This window comes from Ornithodoros turicata, chromosome 3, assembly GCF_037126465.1.
Source record: "Ornithodoros turicata isolate Travis chromosome 3, ASM3712646v1, whole genome shotgun sequence".
Taxonomy (NCBI): domain Eukaryota; kingdom Metazoa; phylum Arthropoda; class Arachnida; order Ixodida; family Argasidae; genus Ornithodoros; species Ornithodoros turicata.
Window position 1 is genome coordinate 66,216,979 of NC_088203.1, and position 13,278 is coordinate 66,230,256.

The following is a 13,278-nucleotide window of genomic DNA, read 5'->3' on the forward strand; positions in this document are numbered from 1 at the left end:
CCAAACTTCGCAAACAAGATGAAGCGCAGCTTCTGCTCGAAATCGTATTTCGAACCGTTTCACAAGGAGCAGACACGGAGGTCGAGCGCTATACGATTGGAACCTTTTCTGTCGACACCTGATAATTTTAATTAATTTGTTTTTATTGTGTTTTATCTAATTCCCTTATTTTTGCGCATATGTGGCAGCTTATTTAGATTTAGACAATTCTATAATTTTCAGATGAGAAATGGCGGCCCACCGAGCACGACAGAGTTTGTTCGAAGCACTTCCTAGAGAGTGACTACAAGGCTGACACGATACGGAACCTCAAGCGAGGTGCCGTCCCTTCTGTTTTTGTTGACAAACGTCAAAGAATCGATGGCCCTGGAGTCGGTGACCCTTATGTTGAGCCAGCAAGTACCAATCAAACGGCACATATTACGATAGCTCCAAGCGAAGCAGAAATTGATGGCGCTGGCCACCAAGAAGGCAACATCGGTACTCCAGGTGCAGCGATCCCCTCGCACACGACAAGTGACACAGACTATGGAACCGTGGAGACGGTTCCTTTTTCCGTTCACGTGACTGGAAGCCAACCCCGTCCACGGGCTAGCGTAGCGGTGCAGACGACAGTCAGGAGTGAAACCGTGCGTTTAAAAATACGGACGCCAAAGGTATCGATGCAAAACTGCAGGCGCTACATCACCACTATAGAGAAATTGAAAAGAGCGCAAAATGCGCTGAAACTCCAAATGCAGGACTACGTAAGACTAGACAACACCTATAACCTAAAAAGAATTGAGAATGACATGGCAGAGGGTTCCGAAAGAGCAGCTTTCATAGTTGACCAACTCCGCAATTATTCAAAGAAATCGCCCAGGTGGTCAGAGACAACCATTCGCCACTGCATATTATGGAGCAGTCATTCGTCATCCAGTTATGCTCTACAACGATCATCGGACGTGCTAAAGCTCCCGTCTAAACCTACACTAAAAAAATACATTGGGCCTACAACCGCAGATTCCGTAACCGAGTTGTTGGATGCCAGGCTAAAGAAAGAAGCGGAACGCCTAAAAGATGAGGAAAAGCTGGGATCACTCCTAATGGACGAAATGGCCATCAGAGAGAGCATCCACTATGACCGGGCCGGTGACCAGCTCGTAGGGTTCACGAATATCGACACCCCGAAGCCTGGACTTGAAAGAGAGGTCGCAAACAGACTTCTGTGCTTCCTCTTCTTGGGTCTGAGTACCCGGTACCGGCTGCCAGTGGCATTCTACTTTACCAAGCGACTACAGGGTCCCCAGCTGCACGCCGTTATCCTAGAAGTCATGAAGCGAGTTGAAGAAGCAGGCTTCATCGTGGTACGCCTGGTCGCCGACAATCACAAAACCAACGTCAGCGCATTCACAATGCTTTGCGGCGGCGAGGACAAACCTTCAATTGACCATCCGTTGGATCCACAGAGGAAGCTATTTGTCGCCTATGACCACTGCCATATCATTAAGAACATTCGGTCACAGTTTCTGTCAGAGAGCAAAAATTTTCAAATCGACAACCATACAGTTTCATCGAAGTATCTAAAAAAACTGGCTGCCATCCAGGACTCCACAAACGATGTGGTTAGTCTTTAATTACCGAAATTCACACCGGCTCACAACAATTAAAAACAGTGAATAAAAATTGACGTTTCGGAATCCATCCGGATTCCATCATCAGAATGCGGGTTGTCGGATGATGACATAATGGTATCTTATGATGTAATTTCGCTTTTTACAAATGTCCCACTAGAATTCGCTATAATGGTGGCCCGGGAAAAGCTTACAGAGGATACCACCTTAACTGAACGTACAGCTCTTTCGGTTGACAACATTATATCTCTACTTAAGATGTGTTTAGAGCAATCGGCTTTCCTGTTTAATGGTAAAATCTATAGGCAGATCGACGGATGCCCAATGGGGAGTCCGATTTCCATGGCAATTGCTAACATGGTCATGGAACACGTGGAGGACCAGGCACTTGGGAAGGCGGGACCCGCAGTTACATTTTATAAGAGATATGTCGATGACACTTTTGTGATCGTTAAGAAAGGGGACATAGACAATTTTTCTAACCTTTTAAACGGTGTACATTCAAATATAAATTTTACATCAGAGGTGGAGTCCCACGGAAAGATTTCATTTCTTGATGTTCTAATAAGTAGGGGATCGAATGGTCTGATATCCACCACGGTCCACAGAAAACCCTGTGATACTGGACAGGTCCTCCACTAGGTGCATGTCTAGTTTAGCGGCGCCACTCGATTTCAAACTTCTAATCTACATACCTGGATGGGATTTTGCATGGTGCATCGTAATCCAGAATAATCAAGCGGCGGCCGGTTCCACAAATTCCTCCAGAGATCAGTTTCCCCTGGAAAGTTTCGGCAGCGGCGACCATGTCATCTCCATGCGCCCATTGTTTACCTATGACAGCTTACGCACACCTTGCACTCTTCCCAGCATGCCTTTCGCCTGTTCGTTGCTAAGACGCACAGCAACTCCGCTATCGGACGACAGTCGGCCTCCTCCTCACGCAATTGCTCCGCGCCAAAATTGGCACTGTCTTCTGTCAGCACAGTCTCGAACAACTGCGGGGGGGGGCTACCGCCCCCCCGGACCCCCCCCCGCGTTTAATATGTACTGACCTGGCCTAACCCAACCTCACTATACTTCGTTTAGTGAGGGAAGCCAAGCTCTATGGCTGATGCGTAGGAGTACCACAAATGATACCCGTCGAGATCTAGTGCTTTCATTGTGCATTCTTGGCAACGAGCGAGAGGGAACAGGCGAAATGCATGCTGGGAAGAGTGCGAGGTGTGCGTAAGCTGTCATACGTAAACAATGGGCGCATGGAGATGACATGGTCGCCGCTGCCGAAACTTTCCCGGGGAAACTGATCTCTGGAGGAATTCGTGGAACCGACCGCCGCTTGATTGTTTTGGATTACGATGCACCATGCAAAATTCTATGCAGGTATGTAGATTAGAAGTTTGAAATCGAGTGGCGCCGCTAAACTAGACATGCACCGAAATTTTCAAGCGACGAAATAGAAATCCTGTTCTCTGGAATGAGGCGCATGGCCGGAAGTAATGATCAAACCAACGCAGCCAGTGTCCTCTCGTCTCTGCAAAAAATTTTTAGTTACGGGTTTGCTGAAGCCATCACCAATAGCAAATGCAGTGGCAAATGAAGACGCACCCATCTGCGTTCCAGCCTTAAAGAAACTTCCGAAGCCTTCATCGGTTGGATATTGCGACCCCACGGTACTGCGTTCAGGAATGCAGAATCAGCTTCATCGTTTGGAAGCAAGTGCATGTAAGTCCCGTTTAAAATTACCGACCTCCCCTCATCCGCAGAGGTGATGATTCTCGGATAAAAACACGAGCTCTGCGAACGATATCTTTGTTGACAAATAACTCTCTTTGCAGCTGCACCACCCTCTGGACTGAAGGCGGCGACAATGGCTGTTATGGCGGGCTACCTCATCCGTACACTTAAAGATAATATTCGGTGCGACAAGTGCTGTTCCATGCTAGAAGCTCCAAGGACCGACGCTCCACTAAGTGGGATCATTCGTAAACTGGACAGGGGTGGGCTCACATATCCATCGTCGAGCTTTGTGGGGCTAATTTGCACGCTGCACTGTCTTACAGTAGACTCATTCAAGTTCCTTGAGGCGAAGCCACGACTGGTGTGCGCACTTCGAGAGGTATTTTTACCGCACTTAGCAAAAAATCCCCTCCTTCAGTGCCCGGACTCTCCCGACCATGCCCCCATCACCGCCAGACTAATCTTGACGAAGTTTCTACGGCCCTGCCTAGCTAATAAAGCCCGGAAACTCACTGACCGAAGTGAAACCATCCGTCAGTTTTATTCGAAGCCTCTCTCCCGCAAAACCATCAAGCTGAACTGAGGATGGCCGAAGGGGGCCCCACTGTACTATGCTAAGCGTTGTTTCAGTGTTACGGAATGCTAATGTTAATTTATGTAAATATATGTAAATTGATTCAGAAATATACCTGTGGATAAAGACTATGAACATATTGGTAAGGACTTGTGAAGTGTGCGGATGCTAACTGATGTACATACCTACTACTCCATGTAAATAGCTCAGAAATATGACTGTATGTGTCGTATATATTTTTAAATAGCCACTTTTAGTACAGCTTTGATTTAGAGGGACAAATGAGTATTTGTCTACGTTTTGCTCAGTAGTGCCAATTAAACTGCTGAAGCCCGCTTTTGGCAGTGGAAACTCCCACAGTTCATATTCTTCACAATACTATTTTCGTATACTTTGTCCTCCTGCTCTGTCATAGTGCAAGAATAACATAAATTCAATGAAATGGCCCAAAATTACGTCAGAAAAGTTGGTGGCAATTTTTCCTCCCCACTGAGAAGGCACGTGAACGTGCACGCTATTGCCCCATCAGCACGCGATCATTCATTCATCAAAATACATATATATTAAATACAAGAGAGGCAAATATAAAGCGCGCATCCCTCACGGTCATGTAACATCCCTCCTTCCAGACGGGTCGTGAATGCAATCGCGGCGCTAGTCCATATTACCTTTGAGAAATCACTTTTTTTTTTCAAAACGAGAGATGCGGCGGAAAATCCGAAACTTGGCGCAGTCCGCCATAACAATAGGTCGGTCCCGACAACATCGATATCAATCTGGGCCACGGAACGAGCGCCGCTGCCCGCACACGCGGCCAACTGGGGAAACCGCGAAGCTTTGAGGCCTGTATTATATATATATATGTTGGCCTAGCCCAAACTCACCTCGGAAAAGCGTGCAACGAAGAAGGCCGCCACTAGATACCCCACTGTTGCCGTTCCGGATCACTTCAGCGCGCTAAGTTTAGCAGCAAAATGTTTTTGCTGTTTCTGCGAATGAATCTAGTCTTTATATGTCCAAATAAAACGCGTATAACAACTTTCTCTGCCGTGTTTCACTTTTTGGTCCCGTTTTTAAACGTGTTGAGCGATCGGAAGGATCTAGTGAACGGCTGCGTGTATCACATAGCGTACCTGTCGTACCAGGCGCCGCAGGCGCTGCAGTCGTCCATTTCTCTGACGAAAACCCGAGACTTGCTTTTTCGCTTGCTCAGCTCGCTTGCTTTTTAACCATTTTATCTGTCCATTTCTCCTTCGGTGACTTGACCTTGCTTGGATTGTGCTTCAACTGGATCTTTAGCGCGCTACAATCCACGCAAGCCAACGTCTGGTAACAATGGGGTATCTAAGGGCGGCCTCCGGCATTGCACGCATCGGGATAGGAACAAATACATGGGAAAATGGCGACCTTGGGGGACCTGGAACAAATCGTCTGCTCTCGCGCCTTCTTGCAGCGGTGAGAGCAGACGACTTCCAAAAGGTGCTCGAGGATCACGGCGACTGCAATACATTTGCTGCATGTGATCTGGTCAAACGAAAGACGCGTATTGTAAAATGTGGCCGAACAACAATGTCAATACGTCTCGCATCTTCATTTCGAGCGGCAGTTTACGTGGATGACTCCACCTAATAAAGGCAGTTGACGCTTATTTACTAACTTGTCTCGTATCGTTCGGTATTTTGAGCACTTCTAGTTCGTCTTACCTGCGAAAAGAATATTTCGTATGGAAGTGGTGAAAACGTAACCCGGGTGTATTACAACTCTTTTGTCGACGACAATGTGACGAAAGTGGATATAGAAAAGCACCTGTTGGGAGTCACACACTCGAAACATCTTCAACAAAAGGTCTGATTGTCACACGCGCGTGCGTGTACTCCGCACGTTTCGTTCACGATGCATATGAGGTAAGAGACGTTCTGCGGGCACGATATGTATGGGACGGCGCCGGACGCAGCTCGAACTAAAAGATATGTCGGCCGTCACGCAGTCAACTGTTAGCGGCAACGGTGTCCAAAGAACTGGATACGCGCAGTATTGAAATGTAGGTTTTACTTTGTTGATAATAGCCAAAAGTGATGTGTACAGAAATTGTCGGCACCGCACGCAACGGCAGTCCCGCGTACCTCGGAAGGAAGTGCTTGATCCAGCAGGCTACATCAGTTTGTTTTGTATATAGCCTCTCTAAGGTATTATCCCTACCGGAGCAGTATATCGCCAAACTATGCTCAATAATGTTGTCTTGTGCCCCTTCAGTAGCTGACACTAACTGATGAGAGTGGCACTCCTTCCTGTGCCAGAATCAACACCTATTAATGGGTCACAAATATAACAACTCCAATTCGCAGGCTTCACAGCTCTATTTAATTTTTCCCTGCACATTGCTGATGTGAGAAAAGTATTGCATAATATAAATATGTAAGTCATATCCACAAATCAGTGTTGTGATTATATGATGTTCAAGCAACAAAAGACAAGACAACCTTGTTGACAGGACAGGACGACAGGTTGCTCAGAGCTTGCTGCTTGAACATCATTATGACTACCCGATACCAACAACCCAATTTTAACACAATTGGTCAGTCCTGTGAACGTACATTACAATAAGGGACAATAAAAGATGACTACATAAACACTCAACTTCCGCAAACTTTATATTCCACGTGCTGGACATGTTAGTCTGCAACCCCTGATATCGAATCAAAATGTGAGCCAGTATGGGCTCATGAACACACCGGTGTAACATGAGCAAAAATAAGACTGACGACATGTCGACAAGTTGCAAACCGCCGTTCCATCTTACAAATTTGTCATGCACGTCTAGGTATTTTTCATGTTTATTAAACATTTACACACCTTTCATGTTCAACGTGCTGGACATCTTAGTGTGCGACCCCTGACACAATCAAAATCTGAGCCAGTATTTGCTCACGAACACACCGGTGTAACATGAGCAACAATAAGCCAGACGACATGTCGACAAGTTGCAAACCGCTGTTCCATGTTACAAATTTGTCATGCACGTCTAGGTATTTTTCATATTTTTTAAACATTTCCAAATCTTTTATATTCAACGTGCTGGACATCTTAGTGTGCAACCCCTGACACAATCAAAATCTGAGCCAATATGGGCTCATGAACACACCGGTGTGACATGAGCAACTATAAGTCAGACGACATGTAAACATGTTGCAAACCGCTGTTCCATCTTACAAATTTGTCATGGACATCTAGGTATTTTTGATAATTTTGGAAGTTTCTAAACATTTCCAAATCTTTTATATTCAACGTGCTGGACACCTTAGTGTGCAACCCCTGACACAATCAAAATCTGAGCCAATATGGGCTCATGAACACACCGGTGTGACATGAGCAAAAGCCAGACGACATGTAAACATGTTGCAAACCGCTGTTCCATCTTCCAAATTTGTCATGGATGTCTAGGTATTTTTGATATTTTTGATAGTTTTTAAACATTTCCAAATCTTTTACATTCGACGTGCTGGACATCTCAGTGTGCAACCCCTGACACAATCAAAATCTGAGCCAGTATGGGCTCATGAACACACCGGTGTAACATGAGCAACAATAAGCCAGACGACATGTCGACAAGTTGCAAACCGCTGTTCCATGTTACAAATTTGTCATGCACGTCTAGGTATTTTTCATATTTTTTAAACATTTACACATCTTTCATATTCAACGTGCTGGGCATCTTAGTGTGCAACCCCTGACACAATCAAAATCTGAGCCAGTATGGGCTCATGAACACACCGGTGTAACATGACCAACAATAAGTCAGACGACATGTAAACATGTTGCAAACCGCTGTTCCATCTTACAAATTTGTCATGTACGTCCAGGTATTTTTGATATTTTTGAATGTTTTTAAACATTTCCAAATCTTTTATATTCAACGTGCTGGACATCTTAGTGTGCAACCCCTGACACAATCAAAATCTGAGCCAGTATGGGCTCACGAACACACCGGTGTAACATGAGCAACAATAAGCCAGACGACATGTAAACCTGTTGCAAACCGCTGTTCCATCTTACAAATTTGTCATGTACGTCCAGGTATTTTTGATATTTTTGAAAGTTTTTAAACATTTCCAAATCTTTTATATTCAACGTGCTGGACATCTTAGTGTGCAACCCCTGACACAATCAAAATCTGAGCCAGTATGGGCTCACGAACAGACCGGTGTAACATGAGCAACAAAAAGCAGACGACATGTAAACATGTTGCAAACCGCTGTTCCATCTTACAAATTTGTCATGTACGTCCAGGTATTTTTCATATTTTTTAAACATTTCCAAATCTTTTATATTCAACGTGCTGGACATCTTAGTGTGCAACCCCTGACACAATCAAAATCTGAGCCAATATGGGCTCATGAACACACCGGTGTGACATGAGCAACTATAAGTCAGACGACATGTAAACATGTTGCAAACCGCTGTTCCATCTTACAAATTTGTCATGGACGTCTAGGTATTTTTGATAATTTTTGAAGTTTCTAAACATTTCCAAATCTTTTATATTCAACGTGCTGGACATCTTAGTGTGCAACCCCTGACACAATCAAAATCTGAGCCAATATGGGCTCATGAACACACCGGTGTGACATGAGCAAAAGCCAGACGACATGTAAACATGTTGCAAACCGCTGTTCCATCTTCCAAATTTGTCATGGATGTCTAGGTATTTTTGATATTTTTGATAGTTTTTAAACATTTCCAAATCTTTTATATTCAACGTGCTGGACATCTTAGTGTGCAACCCCTGACACAATCAAAATCTGAGCCAGTATGGGCTCATGAACACACCGGTGTAACATGAGCAACAATAAGCCAGACGACATGTCGACAAGTTGCAAACCGCTGTTCCATGTTACAAATTTGTCATGCACGTCTAGGTATTTTTCATATTTTTTAAACATTTACACATCTTTCATATTCAACGTGCTGGGCATCTTAGTGTGCAACCCCTGACACAATCAAAATCTGAGCCAGTATGGGCTCATGAACACACCGGTGTAACATGACCAACAATAAGTCAGACGACATGTAAACATGTTGCAAACCGCTGTTCCATCTTACAAATTTGTCATGTACGTCCAGGTATTTTTGATATTTTTGAATGTTTTTAAACATTTCCAAATCTTTTATATTCAACGTGCTGGACATCTTAGTGTGCAACCCCTGACACAATCAAAATCTGAGCCAGTATGGGCTCACGAACACACCGGTGTAACATGAGCAACAATAAGCCAGACGACATGTAAACATGTTGCAAACCGCTGTTCCATCTTACAAATTTGTCATGGACGTCTAGGTATTTTTGATAATTTTGGAAGTTTCTAAACATTTCCAAATCTTTTATATTCAACGTGCTGGACATCTTAGTGTGCAACCCCTGACACAATCAAAATCTGAGCCAATATGGGCTCATGAACACACCGGTGTGACATGAGCAAAAGCCAGACGACATGTAAACATGTTGCAAACCGCTGTTCCATCTTCCAAATTTGTCATGGATGTCTAGGTATTTTTGATATTTTTGATAGTTTTTAAACATTTCCAAATCTTTTATATTCAACGTGCTGGACATCTTAGTGTGCAACCCCTGACACAATCAAAATCTGAGCCAGTATGGGCTCATGAACACACCGGTGTAAGATGAGCAACAATAAGCCAGGCGACATGTCGACAAGTTGCAAACCGCTGTTCCATGTTACAAATTTGTCATGCACGTCTAGGTATTTTTCATATTTTTTAAACATTTCCAAATCTTTTATATTCAACGTGCTGGACATCTTAGTGTGCAACCCCTGACACAATCAAAATCTGAGCCAATATGGGCTCATGAACACACCGGTGTGACATGAGCAACTATAAGTCAGACGACATGTAAACATGTTGCAAACCGCTGTTCCATCTTACAAATTTGTCATGGACGTCTAGGTATTTTTCATAATTTTGGAAGTTTCTAAACATTTCCAAATCTTTTATATTCAACGTGCTGGACATCTTAGTGTGCAACCCCTGACACAATCAAAATCTGAGCCAATATGGGCTCATGAACACACCGGTGTGACATGAGCAAAAGCCAGACGACATGTAAACATGTTGCAAACCGCTGTTCCATCTTCCAAATTTGTCATGGATGTCTAGGTATTTTTGATATTTTTGATAGTTTTTAAACATTTCCAAATCTTTTATATTCAACGTGCTGGACATCTTAGTGTGCAACCCCTGACACAATCAAAATCTGAGCCAGTATGGGCTCATGAACACACCGGTGTGACATGAGCAAAAGCCAGACGACATGTAAACATGTTGCAAACCGCTGTTCCATCTTCCAAATTTGTCATGGATGTCTTGGTATTTTCGATATTTTTGATAGTTTTTAAACATTTCCAAATCTTTTATATTCAACGTGCTGGACATCTTAGTGTGCAACCCCTGACACAATCAAAATCTGAGCCAGTATGGGCTCATGAACACACTGGTGTAACATGAGCAACAATAAGCCAGACAACATGTCGACAAGTTGCAAACCGCTGTTCCATGTTACAAATTTGTCATGCACGTCTAGGTATTTTTCATATTTTTTAAACATTTACACATCTTTCATATTCAACGTGCTGGGCATCTTAGTGTGCAACCCCTGACACAATCAAAATCTGAGCCAGTATGGGCTCATGAACACACCGGTGTAACATGACCAACAATAAGTCAGACGACATGTAAACATGTTGCAAACCGCTGTTCCATCTTACAAATTTGTCATGTACATCCAGGTATTTTTGATATTTTTGAATGTTTTTAAACATTTCCAAATCTTTTATATTCAACGTGCTGGACATCTTAGTGTGCAACCCCTGACACAATCAAAATCTGAGCCAGTATGGGCTCACGAACACACCGGTGTAACATGAGCAACAATAAGCCAGACGACATGTAAACCTGTTGCAAACCGCTGTTCCATCTTACAAATTTGTCATGTACGTCCAGGTATTTTTGATATTTTTGAAAGTTTTTAAACATTTCCAAATCTTTTATATTCAACGTGCTGGACATCTTAGTGTGCAACCCCTGACACAATCAAAATCTGAGCCAGTATGGGCTCACGAACAGACCGGTGTAACATGAGCAACAAAAAGCAGACGACATGTAAACATGTTGCAAACCGCTGTTCCATCTTACAAATTTGTCATGTACGTCCAGGTATTTTTGATATTTTTGAAAGTTTTTAAACATTTCCAAATCTTTTATATTCAACGTGCTGGACATCTTAGTGTGCAACCCCTGACACAATCAAAATCTGAGCCAGTATGGGCTCACGAACACACCGGTGTAACATGAGCAACAATAAGCCAGACGACATGTAAACATGTTGCAAACCGCTGTTCCATCTTACAAATTTGTGATGGACATCTAGGTATTTTTGATATTTTTGAAAGTTTTTAAACATTTCCAAATCTTTTATATTCAACGTGCTGGACATCTTAGTGTGCAACCCCTGACACAATCAAAATCTGTGCCAGTATGGGCTCACGAACAGACCGGTGTAACATGAGCAACAAAAAGCAGACGACATGTAAACATGTTGCAAACCGCTGTTCCATCTTACAAATTTGTCATGTACGTCCAGGTATTTTTGATATTTTTGAAAGTTTTTAAACATTTCCAAATCTTTTATATTCAACGTGCTGGACATCTTAGTGTGCAACCCCTGACACAATCAAAATCTGAGCCAGTATGGGCTCACGAACACACCGGTGTAACATGAGCAACAATAAGCCAGACGACATGTAAACATGTTGCAAACCGCTGTTCCATCTTACAAATTTGTCATGTACGTCCAGGTATTTTTGATATTTTTGAAAGTTTTTAAACATTTCCAAATCTTTTATATTCAACGTGCTGGACATCTTAGTGTGCAACCCCTGACACAATCAAAATCTGAGCCAGTATGGGCTCATGAACACACCGGTGTAACATGAGCAACAATAAGCCAGACGACATGTCGACAAGTTGCAAACCGCTGTTCCATCTTACGAATTTGTGATGGACATCCAGGTATTTTTGATATTTTTGAAAGTTTTTAAACGTTTCCAAATCTTTTATATTCAACGTGCTGGACATCTTAGTGTGCAACCCCTGATATCGAATCAAAATGTGAGCCAGTATGGGCTCACGAACACACCAGTGTAACATGAGCAACAATAAGCCAGACGACATGTAAACATGTTGCAAACCGCTGTTCCATCTTACAAATTTGTGATGGACATCTAGGTATTTTTGATATTTTTGAAAGTTTTTAAACATTTCCAAATCTTTTATATTCAACGTGCTGGACATCTTAGTGTGCAACCCCTGACACAATCAAAATCTGTGCCAGTATGGGCTCACGAACAGACCGGTGTAACATGAGCAACAAAAAGCAGACGACATGTAAACATGTTGCAAACCGCTGTTCCATCTTACAAATTTGTCATGTACGTCCAGGTATTTTTGATATTTTTGAAAGTTTTTAAACATTTCCAAATCTTTTATATTCAACGTGCTGGACATCTTAGTGTGCAACCCCTGACACAATCAAAATCTGAGCCAGTATGGGCTCACGAACACACCGGTGTAACATGAGCAACAATAAGCCAGACGACATGTAAACATGTTGCAAACCGCTGTTCCATCTTACAAATTTGTCATGTACGTCCAGGTATTTTTGATATTTTTGAAAGTTTTTAAACATTTCCAAATCTTTTATATTCAACGTGCTGGACATCTTAGTGTGCAACCCCTGACACAATCAAAATCTGAGCCAGTATGGGCTCACGAACAGACCGGTGTAACATGAGCAACAAAAAGCAGACGACATGTAAACATGTTGCAAACCGCTGTTCCATCTTACAAATTTGTCATGGACGTCTAGGTATTTTTCATAATTTTGGAAGTTTCTAAACATTTCCAAATCTTTTATATTCAACGTGCTGGACATCTTAGTGTGCAACCCCTGACACAATCAAAATCTGAGCCAATATGGGCTCATGAACACACCGGTGTGACATGAGCAAAAGCCAGACGACATGTAAACATGTTGCAAACCGCTGTTCCATCTTCCAAATTTGTCATGGATGTCTAGGTATTTTTGATATTTTTGATAGTTTTTAAACATTTCCAAATCTTTTATATTCAACGTGCTGGACATCTTAGTGTGCAACCCCTGACACAATCAAAATCTGAGCCAGTATGGGCTCATGAACACACTGGTGTAACATGAGCAACAATAAGCCAGACAACATGTCGACAAGTTGCAAACCGCTGTTCCATGTTACAAATTTG

General features: G+C 43.0%; 1 protein-coding gene and 1 long non-coding RNA gene across 2 annotated transcripts in view; one reads left to right on the forward strand and one right to left on the reverse strand.

The window, feature by feature from the left end:
- Nucleotides 1-13,278, reverse strand: part of LOC135388565 (uncharacterized) — a 285,782-nt gene that overhangs the window by 205,021 nt on the left and 67,483 nt on the right. The window lies entirely within an intron of this gene.
- Nucleotides 5,817-13,278, forward strand: part of LOC135388560 (uncharacterized) — a 44,967-nt gene continuing 37,505 nt past the window's right edge. The window contains exon 1 of the mRNA XM_064618179.1: nucleotides 5,817-5,831. The gene's annotated coding sequence lies outside the window, so the exon portion shown is untranslated. The remainder of the gene's footprint in view (nucleotides 5,832-13,278) is intronic.